Source organism: Lichenostomus cassidix, chromosome 4, assembly GCF_008360975.1.
Source record: "Lichenostomus cassidix isolate B80296 chromosome 4, HeHo_3.0, whole genome shotgun sequence".
Classification (NCBI taxonomy): Eukaryota; Metazoa; Chordata; class Aves; order Passeriformes; family Meliphagidae; genus Lichenostomus; species Lichenostomus cassidix.
Genome location: NC_139484.1, coordinates 66772730 through 66790253, shown reverse-complemented (window position 1 = coordinate 66790253; position 17524 = coordinate 66772730). Strand labels below are relative to the sequence as shown.

The 17524-nt window shown below is 40.0% G+C and overlaps 1 long non-coding RNA gene across 2 annotated transcripts in view; it reads right to left on the bottom strand.

Annotated features, from left to right (window-relative positions):
* Nucleotides 1–4563: 4563 nt before the first annotated feature.
* LOC146438766 (uncharacterized) overlaps nt 4564–17524 on the bottom strand; it is a 32001-nt gene continuing 19040 nt past the window's right edge. For both annotated transcript variants that reach the window (XR_014851921.1, XR_014851922.1), the window contains 2 exons: nt 6821–6951; nt 4564–6254 (listed from right to left, as the gene is read on the bottom strand). This is a non-coding gene — a long non-coding RNA (uncharacterized LOC146438766). The remainder of the gene's footprint in view (nt 6255–6820; nt 6952–17524) is intronic.

Below are 17524 nucleotides of genomic sequence, written 5' to 3'. Positions count from 1 at the left end.
TGCTAATTTTTTTCAGTTAGAAATGAAATACAGAACTATTGTAGGGAATCCCTCACTACGGTGTAGTGGTTCCATTTTTTTTAAGGCTGAAATCCCCAAAAGAGCTACTTTTAATTTGCTTTAGCTGGCAGATAAACATTCATGCCCAAACTTTCAGAAATGGTCATTCAGGGAAAGTCATGCTTCTCCCCTACGTGCTCCATCTCACCTTCACAGCACTTTGAGAAGTGAGCCCAGCGGAGTTGTCTAACTCTAAAACATTCCTAGCCCATTCCAAAAACCCACAGCAGCTACCGTGTGCTCCTTTGGTGAACTGATGCTTGCAAAAAATGCAGCAAAAGACATGTAAATGCTGGGCAGGAATCCCAGAGGGATCCCAGCCCTCACCCTTCCAGAGGAGAAGGTTTTGGTCAGAGAAATGTCCTCTCACTCTGCTCCTTGGCAGCCTGGTTTATAGGGATCCAGCAAAGACTGGGAAACTTGTCAGCCAGTCAAACGGAGAAGTGAACTTAGAAAGCTCATGCAGCCTGACTCCATTCATTGCTGTAGCAAAAATTCCCCATCACAGTGGAGCAAAGAAACGTTTTAGATAATAATGCATTTTTAAAATGCAATACTCCTCACAAGAAACCCTTTCTCATTTTAACCCACGGATCTGTGAAATCTTTTAATGACATTGATAAGCTTCTTTGGCTTCCTAAAGGATTTCTCATGTGGGAATGAATTTACCAACTCCTACCTTGCAGTTACAGGTAAGAATATAAATGTATGAGTCCTTAAACAATTGAGGTTTTAGGAACATGTACTTTGATATAAGTCTTCTGCCTTTGCTTATTTCTCCTGATTTCTAACTCACCTCAAAGAGGTAGAGATGCAAATGCAACTCAGAATTGCTGGCTGTCCTTTGGGTGTTAATTCCCTTTTGAACTTTTCAAAGTCCACTCCAAAGTGTTGAGGCAGGAGAAACATTTCCACAGGACTCATCCCAGCCAGAGCCATCCTATGTCAGCGCAGGGTAAAAATGAGACATTTCCTGAAATATGTTTGTTTACCATCGGCAGAGTGCAGCTACCTTCTTACAATAGCCAAAGCCTTATCTCCATATATCCATCTCCAGCCAATCCATCTTCTCTATTTCTCCATAAAGAGAGGGCATGAGAACTCTTTTCTACCTTGTGAGGCACTGGGGGGTACAGGCTGTGAGGTCCTTGTGTGTGGCACAGGCTGAGGATGAACAGCAGAGGTTTTGTTGGAATATGTCCCTCTGACCCACCCAGAAAGAGTCCCTGGGGGCACAGCAAGGGCTGCCTGCCTCTCCTCTGCATCTGCAAGGCTGAGGTACTTCTACACATTTTCCTCTACACATTTGAAAAATACAGTCCAAGGAAGAAGTAGGTTATTTGGCTTGTAAGTACATTTTTGGTGTGATTCACTGAAGTGTTAACCACACCTTCTGCGTTTACAAACCTGGCAATTAACAATATAGTTTTGTTTAAATTACTTTTGAGTAGGAGAATTCAGGTACTTCATAAAAGGAAAAACACAAAACTGTGTTATAGGCTGGTATTTTGGTATTACCCTGCTTTTCTTTAAAGTAATTAAACAGAAACTAAGAAAGTGTTTAATTTAAAGTACATTAATTTGCTCTAAGGCTTTAGAGTAGCCTGATTTCTTCACCTACTTCATCTAAAAAAAATAGAAAATTCTGTTCTGCTCAACCCAGATTGGGCTAGTTTTAGATTTAGATAGATTTTGCCTATCAATATATGAATGTGGTTTGGATTTTGTTGTAAGGGAAAAAATCTAGGGCTTTTGGATCCTTCAAAGAACACAATGGAAAAGAAATTGTTTTAATTTCTGTGGCCAGATAAAAGACAATTGGGAGAATAATTCCTTTTGGTTTAAAATTGAAAGTTGGAAGGATGTTCTTTTCTTCTATTCAAAATGGAGAAAAGTGTCGAGTGAAGTGGCCATATAGAAGTTTAGTTCCCTGAAAAGAATGCTTTGATTTATTTTGAGGAAATTCTCGTTATTATTTCTTAATATAGCTGCATGATAGAATTGTTTTGAAAGTAAATGTTGAAAATATACTTTAGTTTTCTCCTGGATTTTCCTTTGAACTGAAAGTAATTGTTTAATCCAAATGTTCAAACTGTTTCATTCCTTTTGGGTGAGGCTTTCTCAGTGAAGGAGCTGTCTGGGAAAAGCCTTCCTGAAGCCCAAGAAAATGGGAATTTTCAGAGGCAATGCCCACCTGGAGGCTGCCAGGAAGGACAATGCATGTTCCCTGGGTATGACAAAGTACAAAGGTCCCACGGCACAGAGAGTTCAAGGAAAGAAATCTGGAAGCAGGGAGGTATTTTCTTGAAGTCAAAAGGTACAACATTATAAGATATCCTACATAATATGATTCTTATAATACTATATAATAGGATATGACATATATATATATATATATATAATCCAATAACAATAAGTTTATTCCTATAACATAGAATATCTGATATCAGGATGCTTCCATTCTGGGGAATATGAAGCTATGGATTGCAGGATAATAAATTTTTTCCAGACCTCTGGTAGCTTGTCATCATTTCTGTTTCTTCACTGTCAGTACTGGGATTTGCAAGGAGTATAAAGAAAGAGAGATTGCAACATCTGAGTCAGCTCAGCTCAGGCACAGCAACGTGATCCAGCCAGAAAGAGCAAAGCTAAAGGTCACCTGTACCCTTCTGCATGTTCAGCTCTTCAGGTTTTTGCCTGTGTGAGTCATTGTCTTTTCCAAACTTCAAACTGAATAAAGAAAAATCATGACGTGAGCTACCAGTTTGATCAGACCAGTTTCTCAAGTGAGGGAAATATTCCTAAATGGGCAAAACAAGTGTCTCAGCATGGGCAGGGAGAAAGGTAGCAAAACAATTGCCAGCTTAGCACACAAATGCATTAGCTGTATTTTGTCAGAATAACCAGCATCCTGCAGGAGCCCCTTCCTTTCCCTGATCATGGTCCTCAGGGTGAAAGCCCAACAGCAGCTGCATGCTTGGAGATCACATTCCAGGTGGAAGAGATTATCACTCTCAGTCATGAGCATGATCATTACCCAGTGGGGTCTCAGATACACATTTTCCTCACTGCAGAAATACTTTAAGAAGAGAAAGGCCAATGCAAGCATGAAAACCCATTACAACATCTAGAGGCACTAAAGCTGTCAGTAATGGAGTGTGCACGCTGCATCTTGTTGATGTCCAGCACCAGGACCCATGGCAGCTCCTCACAACAGCTGCCCCTCCAGAATCTCTCCAAAACAGATAGATCCCTGTAGCTATGTCAAGTGACACCCACTTTCCTATGGCTGTGGGTTGCAGGGAAATAAACAGGGACTTGGGTCACTGCATACCTGGAAGAGCTCTATTGCTGTGGCCCCTGGAGCATCTCCTTGAGCTCCCTGAGTAATGCAAGCATTGGGTGGGATAAGTCTCTTCCCTTCATTGCAGGGCTTTCACCCTAAGGTGTAACTTACACCTGTAAAAGCAGGGAAGGGAAGCACAAGCAGCTGAAGCCAGGAGATTCACACATCTTGCCTCCCAGACTGCTCTCAAGGTGAAGGTCACCATCCACTAGGACACCCCAGACAGCATTTGTGTGCATGAGCAGCCTTGACAGCCTTTTCATGCTTTTTGGTGGTTTAGTACCACAGCAGGAGAGGCCAAGTGAGCTGTTTGAGGGCTGTATGTAATGCTCTTAATCTGTGCTGGAAATGGGAATATTGGATGAGCTGCTTTAGAATTCTTTCTGGTAAGTATGCAGCCTTCACAAGCAGGGTGTACACTGTCCACGTTTCTAGCCATTTAATTATTCAGTACAATGGATGCAATTTAGACAGGTAATGAAAAGTCCTCTATTCAACCTTAAACTGGCACATAATTTTACCTGTCAACAATCTGCAGTACAGAAGGTTGTTTCTGAAATTCCTGGCTCTAAAAGTTACTGAGCTACTTACGAAAATGTACTTAACTGCCAGTGAGTCAGCATTCAGAGGTCTGAAACTCATTTCCAGGAATTATGTGATTTACAAGGCTTGACTTTCAAACTTGGCCACCGACATAGCAAGAGCAGGAATAAAAACCTTCTCAAATAAAGCCCCCACATGCCTTTCAAATGCAAAGCACAATAAGAAAACTGTCAGTCTCTTGAGACATATCTGCGCCTGTCATTTAAAATTAGAGGGTAGTGGAGAAACACTCAGTCTCAGTAATTTTCTCTTTGGAGTCGCAGTTTCTTGACTGATGTCAAGTCCAAAGATACCACTGAAACAGAAAAAGGAAGCATTCTTTAAATTAAATGGTACAGATGAAGACAGTTCCTGTTCTTTTGGATGCCTTACATGTGGAATGACAGTGTTTGTTATATTACCAGCATCACAACAGCTGATGGTATCTGCATCAGGCAGGCCTATTTGAGCAGAGCAGAGATAACAGACTACTGGCAGAAAAAGTTTCACTATTATTATTTAATGTTGATATTCCAGTGGGCCTCAGGGAAACTTTGACCAGACCCATTTCCAAAGATGATTTCCAAATATTACCAGCGCTATTCAGGTAAAAGTAAGAAAATTTGCAGGTCCTAGTTAGGGAATGAGATGAGTAATTCATTTAGAGGGTTAAGACCAGGGAAGTGACTGTTCCTAGGTGGCTACCAACCACTAAGCAGGATTGGTAGCAATCTCTTAGGGAGAATAACCTTTGCTCCTGGCAGTGCCTTCAGCAGCTCTTGGAAATAAGTTGCTATCTCACTTTCTTAATTTCCTGGCTCTGTGTCCTAGTTTTCAGACAGATAATTTTCCCTTTCATTAGGGATGTTATGGTAAAGGTAATTCGTACTTCTAGGAGCTAAAGCAGTCACAGAGTTATTAATCATGGAGGTAATGTAACCTTATAAAACCTTCTGGCTGGAAGGGGGGTCGAGTCTCCTGACTGAAAGAAAAGACAAGGCAGAGGCTGGTGGCTGCAGTTTTCTGGGAGGCAGAGCATCCACCCCCTGCACCATAGCCTTGGCTAACTAAATGATATTGTTCCCCTTATGTCTGTGGTAGGTTTCTAACTGGAGTGAGGCTCAGGCCAGCAAAGAAATAAACAAATTTGTGACAAGCCTTGTATTGTTTCTTTTGGGTTTTTTTTTTCAGAGTGGCATTTAGTACTTTTATTTGCTAACTCCTCTTTTGCTGCAGAAGTTACTGTCCCCTTAACTGTAGCTGGTAAATGCTACTGAAGAATGTGAAAATACATAGACAATATTAGTAGCTCTCACATGTGTTGACTTTTCCTCTTGCTTAAGGAAAAATTCATTACTGGGAAAATACCGAGTGTTACAGTAGGCAGTATCTTGTGTTGCTATCAATCCATTTTCAGACCTGGTTATGCCATGGGAACAACCTGGCTTTATCTTGTTAGAGCAGATGATGTCTTCAAGTTTGTGGACACAGGTAAAGCCCCTGTAATGGCTGACTGAAATGTTTAGCAGATTTTATTTACTTATGTAGTTGGTTAGGCTGGTGTATGTGATTTGCCTGCACTTGAACATTTGCCTGAAAACAGAATTTTTTTTTATGCCTTTGACAGTTTGCAGTAAGAAAGTGGTTATTCTCCATAAGAACTATGTACTTCTTGGTCCCATTGTTTACATAAATTCCTCACATATTTCTTTTGTTTATTGGATACAAACTCAATTAAATTTTGACAAATAACAAGCCCTGTCTGTGCAAGGTATGAGAACATATGAAACAATTTGGAACAACTTACTTGAGTTTTATTAGAACAGGAGGTGAGATGTTTTCCAAGGTCGATGCCAGGCCAGTAAACAAAGAGGAATAGTTCAGTGCTCTTGTGGTAGTGTGCCACTGGAGCTTTTATTTTAAACTGCAATATCTCAAGCCAAGCATTTATGTTCCATCTGGAAGCCAACAGGTGACCTGCCTAGGTTTTTCTGCACAGATGGTATAAGACTAAGTGTTTTTTGGGAGGGAAAAAAAAGAACCTTATCATGTAGGCAATTCTCAAAGCAGTAAAATTGTGTATTATGGTAACAACATCCTAACTATGATAAGAAGAGTTTAAGAACGCTCATGGACACTACTCTATGGGAATAGTGTGGCTCCAGCCAGAGGTCTGACAGCACTCTCCATTTGCTTGTTTTCCAAAGCAAACTGGTAGTTCCTCTTCATCATTTTGTATTACATGATTTCTAGAGCTTTTCCTGGGCTGAGATAAGAGCCAAAGAAAAATGCATTTGAAATGAACAAGTATTAAAAATTACTTAGTCCAAACTCAATCTACAGATGAGTGTTAGGCATGAAGCATCCTTATCATTCCACACTAATTTTCTGATTCTCTGCTTAGATCTCAACAGTATGGTGCAAAGAATGGACTACTTAGAAGCAGCAGAACGAAACACCACATATAAAAAAAGTGGTGAAAATATCTCACTGAAGACTATTGTATTGGAAAGACACCAAAGTAGGAAAACAAATTATCCTTGTGTGTAAGTAGAAAAATGTATACACATAAGTAACATGATCTTTATAACACATAAAAAAACCAATATTCTTAAAATCCCAAATAATCAAATGATAATCAGCAAAAAATCCCAGCCTGCTGTATCAGGCCTCTGTGCCTTTACACATTTGGAGAAAAGCATTTTATTTCAATAGACATTGCATAGAGTTAATAGAGCAGTTGAAAAAGGCAGCTGTAAATTATTTCTTCTCGTGGCCTCAATAGACTATTTATGTTTTATCAGAGATGAGAATTTGAGTAGATGTGATTACCTGAGTTCAAAGAAGAAAACATTTTAACCAGGGCACCTTTCCATCTACTTTTGTTTTAGTGAGGGTTATCTGTGTTCTTATTAAATCATCTTAATAGCAATCAACTGAGGAAGGACAGGAGAGTAAACAAGCTGAAAATGAAAGAGAAAGCATTAAGAAAGATGTCCTTATTGTGTTTGCAGGCTGCAAAATTTGGCTTTAACACTGCAGCAAGTTGGGAAAGACTTGCCTATACAAAATGAGAGTCCAGCTGATTTCTTGGAGTCTGCATGGGCAGCCACTGGGCCACACATCTTCAACCCTGGGAGGATTCACTCCCAGAGAAGAAGAAAAAAGGTGAAAATGAGCAACTTTTGCAAATAATGCTCTGAGAAGATTCATGGCACGCTTTCATTTTATGTAAGTCTTATTTTAGTATTGGATATTTTGGTGTAGCTTGGCCTTTTTTTCCCCAGCATGTCTGTCCAAATCATAAATAACTTCCTGTGGTGAAGCAGCAGTCTTGTTAACAATGGATCATATGGAATATGAGTTAAACACCAGTACAAATGATCATGTATTTCAGCAATTCTGCAGGGCTGCTTGTTTCTAATCTTTTCCCGTTACATTATGGGACTTACTGTTACAACAAATCATCTGAATTGGTCTTGCAATGGCAATGAGAGCCATCAACCAGCTGCTCAACTGCACACCAGAGGGTGACTGAGGAACAGGCACAAAAGGTATAACATCTCAAAGCTCTGACTCTCCTCTCAGAGCCAAGGCAAACCGCTATGATTGCAAACCACTGCAATACTAAAAATAATTAGAAGATTTTGTATAATAAAGATTTTTAAAATCTATAAATAATTGTGTTAAATGAGTTTTTGACATAAAGTAGAAAAATTAAAAAAATTCTAAAACATCCTCAAAATAAGTTTTATTGTGACTGTCCCAGTTGTCTCTCATAAACGTTATGATCCCATTTCTCAATTTTTATGCTCACTGGGGTTCTCAAGGGACCAGTGAGCAACAGGCCATTTTGGAGCTGCTATCATCGAGGGCATACATTGCTTAATTCCTACAACAAAGCTGTTGCATAGCATGCTCTGAATGCCATAGCTGCCACTTAGAACTGAAGGTGATTTGCATCCTTTTTAACAAATTAGGTATTTAATTACATTATAAATGTAACCTCTAATTGAAGCACCTGCTCCCAGTGGGCATCACCCTATGATGATTTTGCACGAGCTACCTACAAGTAGATGCATGCTGCTGCAGGAGTGGGTATCTCACTAATTGGCCCTTAAACATTATTCTTGAGTATTTTTGCATCTTAATGGATGTTCCCCCAGGATGTCTCTTAGGACGATATTTGTTTTGCTGTGGTGTGTTGCCTTTTGTTCTTGTGCTCCACTTGTGGACATTTGTGTGTCTGTACTTTTCTCTTTGATAGCTTTTATTTTGCATGCCCTGATACCCACTGCTATCTCATAGCATGTAAAGGGGGATGCAAATCCCTGTCCATGGGTATTTCATGCCAATGGTGGTACTGTCTGGTTCCAAACCTATTTAACTGTCTAAATACAGCTCAGACTTTTTAGTATCTATAATGTTACTGAAGCTGTTACTTGAGCTCTGATACCTCAGTTTGCTCTGTGTAGTAACTCATGAAGCAAATGTAGAAGAGCAGTTCTCTGCTAAGGATGCCACATAAAACTTCATCCTGTGCTGAAGCCCCAAATCATTCTGATTGTTAAAGCTTTAACAGCTTTAAATATATTTATTTACCATAGCCTCTTGGCTAAGGTCTAGTCTAAGCAGTTATTTTCTTCTTGTCTATGATTTGTTGTCACATCAGTAAGAAATTTTATTTTTTGTTGCTTTCTGTCTGTTACTTTATACTGTTTATGGTCAATTTAACTCTCAAGGTGGCTGAATCGATGCATTCAAATAAAACCTGCCTGTATTTCATATAGCTAGAGAATGTTGTGAAATCACTGCATTTAACTGTTGTTACTGCAGATCATCAAGGCGTTGGGCAGATCAGATACAAATGACAATAATTTCTGCCAGGTGATTGAAGACCAGCTTTACAGTTTCCTCCCCTGGATTTTCCTCCATGTTTGTGCCATTTTCCTGTTGGCTTCCACAGGAAGATACAAGCCTGGTGCTCAAACCTGAACAAACAAGGCACACTCACAGCAGTCAGGAATTTTGGGCCAATCCCTGCCACAGCAGTACATTTTGGTTGCTGAAGAAGTGATGAAGGCCCTGAGAAGCAGCAAAAGATATTAAGAATTGTTCAGATCTTAGGCAGTTTTAAAGGCTCACTCTGTTGCTCTCAAAATAATACAAGCATTTCAGCAGCACATTAAATTCTGGAATCTATGCACTACAGGAACTTACTCCTGTCAATAGACAGTACCAAGCACCAGAGAGATGACCCAGGAAATAAAACACAAAAAGACCATTTGTGGATTGCTTAGAGTTTAGTTTCTTCCCAACTCCCTTGGAAATTTTTCCTTTTGTGATAATTAAACTCTCACTGCCTAACTAATGGAAGTTTTCTGCATGCTTTTGAACTTGGTCTTCATTCTACCTGACAGTGGTTAAATACACTGCATTGGTGATGAATTCCTTTGGCTTTAATTCACTCTTGCCTTTCTTCTTCTGGTTCTCACAGTTGAAGAAAGATGATCAGGCATTTGCCATCTAAAAAAGACTGATATTTAGATTCAAAGCAATGCAGCTTTCAGGATTAGGACAGATAATGTAAATTAGAACTGTGCAACCTTAGAAAAGTCTTATCTCTTCCAGAGAACTTGAACAAGGTTTTGTCAAAGAAGTACAAATTATAACCATTTCTGGTTACTCTCTGTATTCTATAGACAACATGAGAACCTTCTCAGTTTCTCTGGGAGACATCCAAAGATTAATTCAAACACTTATATATATATAGCTGATAGACCATAATATTCTTCCCTCCTCAAACCTCTCATTTTGAAAGATGAAGCCTGAATTTCAAATCTGAGATAAGCAGCCCATTTAATTAGTTTAGGACTCTACTATATGTGGGCGGATGAATTCTATTTGTTTTGCTGAAGTGCGACAGCTCCTTTTCACATCAACTGAGAATGCAATGTCATTAATTTTTCTTTCTATAAATTGTGTCACTAAATACCTCGTTAAGTTCATTAGGAGGATAAATGAAGATGTATGGGAATACCATTTCTGGGGGAGAAACTGCACCAAAGCAGTCTGGCTGCAAAATGTATGTTTGTAAACACTGGATCACATTCTTGACTGCGCAGTTTCATTGACTTTGATTAATAAGGATCTGGTATCTCGGTTTTCTCTCAGATAAATACAAATTTACTCTTCCTTTTGTCTCAAAATGGCTCTGCCTGCTACCAAATGCAGAAAGGAGAGCAGCTGAATCAAGGCTTCCTGTCTAAGGCTTCTAATGAAGGCTATAGTATTTTCAAAAATATTAAAGGATAAATTGTGCATGTGGGGCTGTGAAAGAGGGGCATCTATCATCATGTGGGGAACTACACAATAACCTTGGGGTGACACTAGCAGTCTCCAAACTTTCAGGGTTTGCTAGAGACGGGGGCAGAACCTCCTGCAGGGCTGTGGAATAGCACAGTAAAGTCTTTGTCACTCCCTATCTGCCACTACTAACTACTTAACCTTGTCTTGGTCAAATAACCCCAGTATTGCTGGATCAAGATAAGGGCTTGCTTTTTGAGTGTGCCTGCTGTAGAGTTTGGCAATTTTCCTGACGTTTGTGGTGGCTTTTTCTTGATGCTTCCTGTGGACATTGAGCGGAAAGCAAATTTCTCCTCTTCTGCACCACCAGCCCAAGTCAGCACTGTAGGTGTTGTTGCTCTTAGCACCCTTTTCATCTGCCAGACATTGCATATCTCTGCCTATCCACATTAAATTTTTCTGTTAAATCCCTGTGCTGACAGAGAATAACATTACAGAAATCAGCACAGCTGTGAGGTCATAGTGCAACACAGATTTGGAAACAGACTTGAGCTGCAAGGTAGCAAGCTCCCAATAAACAGTGCAGGGATAAATAAGCAATCTGTGCATCTGTGCTGGGAAAGGAGAAACTGTCACCTAATGCTGGCCATGAGGAGCTTGAGGATAGCAATGACACTTCAGGCTGCTGGCAGGATGCCTTGTCTCAGCTGATTTCCCCCTGAGGCAGCTGGCAGGGGTGCCTTGTGCTTTTTGTGGGGTAAAAAAAAAAAGATTAAATCTTCATGCTCTGCTTGACTAATAATGGGTGTGTTGCATATTTTTGCTGCATGACATATGGCTTTACTGTGAGACTCACCTTAAGTTTGGGAAGTGTCTTTTTGCTGCCTGGGACTTGTTTCAGGCCCTCCTGCCATCTGGCTGTGTGACAATTAAAATCATGTTGGCCTGGAGTATGTTCAGTGTTTGTTGGTGAAAAACCTCAGAGCTGAAGTTGGTCTATGTTATTAGTAAAAGCCAAATTAAATGGTTGTATGGGAGAGGTTAGTTACTGCTTTGCTGAGCAATCACAGTGGTTTCCTCATGATATTTTTTTCCCCCCAAAAATAAAAATCTTTAAAGCTTTGTGACTTGCATTACACCTGATTTCTGGAAAGACTAATTGAACGCATTGTGCCTTTCCTAAAGCAGTTTAGACAGACTTCTCTTTGTTATCCACTTCAATGAAAAAAAGCATTTACTTGTGCTACTTAATTTGTGTTAATGAATTTTACTGACTCATCTTTCCATATTGCAGTGATATTTGAGGTATCCTGCAAACCAGGCATGGTTTAGCATACCAACAAAACAAGAGTATTTGGGGGCTGTGGGTTGGTTACATGTCTACCACAAATAAAGCCACTTAGAAAACTGAAAGCAACGCCTGCAGGCTGCTGTTTAGAGGAAAGCCCTTGTTTGCAGCCTGAGATGTGGCTCAGCTGTGATTGTGGCACTGGCTATTTACAGCCATTTAAACCCAAAGACAGATTTAGAAATAGTTTACAGAAATATTGCTTCAGCTGAACAAAGCAATTTTTCCCCAGAAGAGATGCTATAAGCCACTGAAGACTGGGAAAGTTGTTGATAAAATGTCAGAAAAAGGGAGTAGAGGAAAACCATCTCTGTCTGCAGCAGAAAGTCATGCAGCCGTGGGGAGATGGATGTAGGGTCATCCAGCCAGGATGTGGCTTTTGGGTGCACTTGAGGGTCTGTTAGACAAGATCAGCAGGATAACAACCTCTCCTTGATTCAGGAGGTCAGAAGGACAACAGAGGTGTAGTTTGGATGTCCCGGGGGGGCAAATTTTTGTTGGAACTTCCCCCAAGCCTCTGGCGCTGGCAGAAAACTTTTTGAGCATGGCTGAGGCAAAATGCCCAAGAAAAGACTGAGCTTGCCAGGAGCAGCATCAGCTCCTTCTCTCCTAGAAGGGAGACAGCTTGGAGGGCTGCAAGAGGGTTTGGTGGGCTCTTCATGTCTTTTCTACCTCTCTCAGGTACCAAGTCATAGGTAAATGATGTTTCCTTGAAGATCCAGTCAATGCAGACATGGGTCTTGTTCAGTTGATGAGAAAAAACCAAACCAAAACAGTTTCTGCTCTCAGTTCAGATTTATGTTAGTAACTATTTGCCTTTTTTTCCCCACGTCTTGCTAGCAGATAAGCCCCCCTTGCTCTTGGCAGGTGTCTGCAGGGATCAACTGGAGGACAGGCTGTAGGACAGCTGGAGGACAGCTCAAGATGTCCATCTTGAGAGGAACAAAAAACTCTCAAAGATGGACAGTCTAGGAGAATACTTTCTTTCCCTTCCCACCTTTAATATGTGGGATACTGAGAAAGTGTGAGTAGCAGCATAAGCCTGCAAAACCATGCCAGATGTACAGCAAAGTTTAAAACCAACTGTCAACAACAAAGCCAAACAGTAAGAACCAAATGATGCTTGCTTGCATCCTACACTCCAGGCAGACTTCCAATCTGGGTGGGAAGTGAGCTGGAAAATTGCCAGGCAAGTCCAAAGTGCAGAGGAGCCAACAGAAACCTCAGTGCTTTACTTTGCAAAGAACTTAGAGAGGTCTCACACAGGCATCCAGGAGGTGCTGCATTCACCAGCTGCTGCAAAAAGCTTCCCTTTGTGTGCACACTCACCCATAGGCAGCAAACAGTGGTTTCCTTCTGCTGTGGGTGACCCATCCTGAAGGCATTTCAAAGATCTCCACTTTGTGGTAGCATCCCAAAGTGAATTCCCTCCCCTAGCACCTCTTCCTGGGTTACCTGCCCAGAAGAGGGGAACTCTTTGTCCTTTCTGGCAAAGGACATCTCGCTTTGTGGTTTCTGCTCTTTTAAAAACTGATTAAAATACTTTGTGGAGCTGAGTTTTCTCAGGTGGAAAGGGCATCTCTCTCAATCAGATAGCTCAGTTAAACTGAGCATCATCGTTTGGGTGAGTCTGCCTGAATGCTCACTTGGGGATGTAAACCAGCAGCTTTTGTTTCCAAATTGCTTTATATTTTGTGGAATTACTTCCATCTGTGAGGCTTTCAAATAACATCAAATTTAAGTGGTAGCATTTTGCATTTATTTTGTCCAAATGTAAATGTTTAATCTATTAAACAAGAAAGTCAGGTCCAGAATGAAACTTTTAATACTTATTTGTTCTTAACCCCAGTCATCATTTTACCTGTATCTAAAATTTTCCCTTTCCCTTTAACCATATTTCTTGCAAACTTCCTCTCTTCTCCCCAAAATGAGTATGCTTTTGGCTTTTTTTTTTTGTTCTTGGCTTTCTTCTCCCCAGTTACTTCAGTATAAAAATTGGCAAAAAACCCTGTGTTTGGATGAATCTGTTGCAGGGAAAGAAATCAGCCTGTTACTACCTCTAGAAATCAAGTCATGCTAGGTTATCTTCTGCATGCAGCTGGCAGAATTTCAAACTTTTTGCCACCAGAAGCTGTAGTATTTGAACTTACTCATTTTCTGGGAATGTCACTTTTTCCTTGCACTCTGCAAAGTGGGTGGATGCATTTCTATTTATGGAGCAAATTAGTAGTTTGCTTGACTATTGATTAGCTAATTCAGAATTTGCTTTAGGGAGGTAAAATGTGCTGTCAGCCCTTGAGGTTCAACAGTATAATTAATAAATATTTAGGTTTTGCCTGGTTTTTGAAATCACCTTATTTGTTTGAATATTTTGTTAATTGCTAAGGTTTTGTTTGTGTAAATTCCTCAGATAAGATGTTTCAAATGGTATAAATAGAGGGTTATGGAATGTTTTCTCCTTAGAAGCAGCTCAAAACCTTTCACATACCTGCTTTGTGACTTGAGGGCTTGATTGCCATTTAATTGCCTTTAGTGCCACATAGCCTTTGGGTCATCAGCATGGAACTGCTTTCATTTTATTGCTCTATTAAAGGATATGGAAATGATGGATGAAACTAACACTTCAACTCCATACTTCTGATTTTTCCAGGTTTTTTTCATATGATGGAAAGTGAGTACTTTTCCAGAACATGTACTTTGCTTAGGAAGCAAAACCAGCCAGGGGACTGCTGTATAGATATTCTGTGTATGTTTGAGCCATGCAGGGATTAAATGAGTCAGTTCACAGTCAGTGTGGGATTACTTTTTTCATGGCTTTTTGCTCGAGCAACCACGTAAGGGTAAACAAGAATTGTTGCTGATGTTTGGAAAAGTGAAAACTCTTGTCCATGTGTTGGTAGCTACTTGCACAGGTGTGAATCCCAACCACTTCTATCATATGATGAATTTAAACATTTATCACAGAATAAACTCAATTTAAAATTGCCCAAAGTTTAATTATGAATTTAAGATCTATTGGTTGTTCTCTAGATGAAGACAGGCTTTTTTCCTAATTAAAATATAGCTATAACTTTCATCTGTAGGAATATAAGGACATGATTTTGCTTATGTGTCATTAGATCTTCACACTGGAGGAGATACAGCTGTTCATTGTGGTATTAAACACAGCCATGGCTTATATGCAATGGAAGATGGCCAAGCTGGGTTGAAAACAAAAAGGATTATGTAAAAATTGCCATTAGTTGAGGGGGTCTGCTTTTTATCAGCCTGAAAATATTAGGAGCTCAATTACTGCGAGAGCAGAGCCTCATTTCACTTGCACAGGTGGCTGAGAAACAGTTGGATCTTGGCCTGGTATGTACAAGTTAATCAGCTAGAACAGGGGGGTTTATCACTGCCCTCCAAGAAGAGAGATCTGTATCATCAGTGGTCTGCTGGAGATTGCTATCAAACCTCATGTGCCAGCAAAATCATTAGGCTGCTCAGACTTGATCAGTGCTTGTCTGCTGCAGACTTTCTTTTAATCAGAGAGGCATAATTGTAGATCCTCCACGGGAGGAGGAAAATCTGGACTCTGAAGTTGCATTCCATGTGTTTGCATTTATCTCATGCTCCTCCAGTTCTTGTCGATGGAGATATGGGAGTGGAGAACCAGCAGGTTGAAAAGTTCAAAATCTTTTCAGCACAGCTTCAGGTAACTCCTCTGTGTTGAAGATATAGTTCCATAGGCATAAAAGATAAAAAATAGCTTAAATCTCTTACAGTAGTCATTAAACAAAAGGTACCTTCACCTTTACTGATGTAAATATCTGCTCTGCAAGGATGTTGGATTAAACACAAGGCACACAAAGCCTGGGGTTTTGTGAGGGCTATTTAAACCCACAAACTAAAGTCATTGCTAAAGCCTCTCCACCGAGGGAAAATGACAATTGCTCCTAAGTCATCTCTAGGACATTAAAGTGCAAGGACAGTGACATGCAAGCAATTAATGCTCTTTGGATACCAAGCATGTTTGCGTTACTGTAAAAATTTGGCAAGCAGGTGGAAACACATTGAATTTCAATAGAAGTCAGACCTTCAAAACCACTATTTGTTACCAGATTGCTCTTTTAGGATAGATTATGATGCCTATTAGGAGTCTCTGTGAGGAATCCCTTGTTCAAGCTGGCAGGCAGTTGCTCACCTAAATAGCTGCAATGATTTCAGTGTACAGGTTTTCTCCCCAGTGCAAGGCAAGAGCATAACTTGGTCCAAATCATTAGTTATAAATCAATGTGCAGGGAAGCAATATTTTCCCTGAGGACTGGCAGGTGATAAGAGTTTATCAGTAATTGCATGCATGTGCTTAACCCATGATTAGAGAAGGGTAATATAAACTGGCAATGAGCTCTATTGAGATTGTACTCTGTTTAAAACAAACTAAAAACCTGCATGTGTAAAGCCACCACAACCCAGCTGATGCATGGTAAGTGTTTAACCTTTTCTTGGCAGGAAAGAGTCTTTTTTAATAGGAAAATCCATCTTCAGAAAGTGGAGGAATTTCAGGTGGAAAGGAAAGAGTCTGGTACAATAAATAGCTTCAGGGAGGATATTTAAGTGTGCCTGGGATGCAAAAAGACATCTAGAAACCTGGAGAAATCCCGTCAAGGGCTGTTGGGAAAGGACAGGAGAAACTCCAAGTGTTTTAGGGTCATCACAAACTACAGCAGTGCTATTTGCTAGTGAGCTGGAATACACTACAGTCTCTGAAAAATCTTGTATATTGTGTGCTGCTGTCAAAGGGCAGAGCACAACTGAGTCCATTGCTGTGTGCTTCATCAACAGAGGTCATGAAAAAATGTGGAAGTTGTCTTTGAACAGTCACCTGCTTTTAAAATTCTTGTTAGTTAAATTTAGGAAAGAACTGAGAAGTGGTTTTTATTAGCCTAGCTAAAGTTTGGTTCTGTCTTTGTTTCAGGCCAAGGTTTTTCATATATTCAGGTATTTTTTAACTCATTTCATGGTGACTTATGTCAAAGTTAACAGAGAAAAAGTTCATCCATGTGAGGGGCTTATGCAAGGGTCTCTCAGGTCCTTGTGCTCTGTGAGAGTTTGAACTTCCATTGGGCAAAATATAAAGGATGAAGACAGAGAAACTGCAAACCTCTGTGTGTAAGAGATGGTTATTTTAAAACCTCTGAATGCCATCTAGGCCTCGGAAATAGTTATTACGCAGTGAATTCTCAAAACTCTTTTGGAGGAATGTCAAAGGAAGCATCTGTAGAAAACAAAAACATCAGTCAGAGATGCTGTGGAACTTTTCACAACCCTGTATTTTGCCTACATTTTTTCTAGGTTGTGTTTTTCTTTGTCTCTCATTTCTTAGGAAGACCTTGGCTATTTCTGGGAGTCCTGAACTCACTGCTGTTCCAGTCAAAGCTTACTGCAGGTGATTCATTCCCTGTAGAGTTGTGCATTCACTACCTTGCAGACATTGACACTGGCACAGCTCTGTGAAACAGCTAAGATAAAGTTTCCACAGATAAATGCACAATAAGAGATGGGAGAGGAAGGGAAGAGCAAGTTAACAAAATGATACAGCCAAAAAGTTTTGAAACACTTTGAAATAACATTTTTGAGATAACCTCAGGCCTCCAGCAATTCCTTATATACATTCAGAGTTCTATAACCCTTTCTGTCAGCTCTTACTTTTGGAACATCACTCTTCCTTAATCTTAAGGCTTATCTGAAGATTTGACAAAGCAAAATTATTACAGTTATGATCAAGTTCTTTTACATTCTTGCCAGGACTTGATGAAATCACAGGACTTTGATATTCACTATTAAAAATCTGTTGTTTTTTTCCCCTGTTTCCATTTTCAGTAAAGTGTGGATGCATGCAT